This window comes from Arachis ipaensis, chromosome B2 (genome assembly GCF_059453495.1).
Source record: "Arachis ipaensis isolate K30076 ecotype BB chromosome B2, ASM5945349v1, whole genome shotgun sequence".
Lineage (NCBI taxonomy): Eukaryota > Viridiplantae > Streptophyta > Magnoliopsida > Fabales > Fabaceae > Arachis > Arachis ipaensis.
The window spans coordinates 67,125,980-67,127,123 of NC_142437.1; positions in this window are offsets into that span (position 1 = coordinate 67,125,980).

Here is a 1,144-nt window from a genome sequence, read left to right on the forward strand (position 1 = left end):
AGCAAGCAGAAAAAGCAAAAAGCTCTTAAAACCAAAAGGCAAGAGCAAAAAAGCCAATAGCCCTTAAAACCAAAAGGCAAGGGTAAATAAAAAGGATCCAAGGCTTTGAGCATCAGTGGATAGGAGGGCCTAAAGGAATAAAATCCTGGCCTAAGCGGCTAAACCAAGCTGTCCCTAACCATATGCTTATGGCGTGAAGGTGTCAAGTGAAAACTTGAGACTGAGCGGTTAAAGTCAAGGTCCAAAGCAAAAAGAAGAGTGTGCTTAAGAACCCTGGACACCTCTAATTGGGGACTTTAGCAAAGCTAAGTCACAATCTGAAAAGGTTCACCCAATTATGTGTCTGTGGCATTTATGTATCCGGTCGTAATACTGGAAAACAAAGTGCTTAGGGCCACGGCCAAGACTCATAAAGTAGTTGTGTTCAAGAATCAACATACTGAACTAGGAGAATCAATAACACTATCTGAACTCTGAGTTCCTATAGATGCCAATCATTCTGAACTTCAATGGATAAAGTGAGATGCCAAAACTATTCAAGAGGCAAAAAGCTACAAGTCCCGCTCATCTGATTGGAGCTATGTTTCATTGATAGTTTGGAATTTATAGTATATTCTCTTCTTTTTATCCTATTTGATTTTCAGTTGCTTGGGGACAAGCAACAATTTAAGCTTGCTGTTGTGATGAGTAGATAATTTATACGCTTTTTGGCATTATTTTTAGTTTGTTTTTAGTAGGAACTAGTTACTTTTAGGGATGTTTTTATTAGTTTTTATGTTAAATTCACATTTCTGGACTTTACTATGAGTTTGTGTATTTTTCTGTGATTTCAGGTATTTTCTGGCTGAAATTGAGGGACCTGAGCAAAAATCAGATTCAGAGGTTGAAGAAGGACTGCAGATGCTGTTGGATTCTGACCTCCCTGCACTCAAAGTGGATTTTTTGGAGCTACAGAACTCCAAATGGCACGCTTCTAATTGCGTTGGAAAGTAGACATCCAGGGCTTTCCAGCAATATGTAATAGTTTATATTTTAACCGAGTTTAGAAGACGCAAACTGGCGTTGAACGCCAGTTCCATGTTGCAGTCTGGCGTTCAGCGCCAGAAACAAGTTGCAAAGTGGAGTTCAACGCCAGAAACACGTT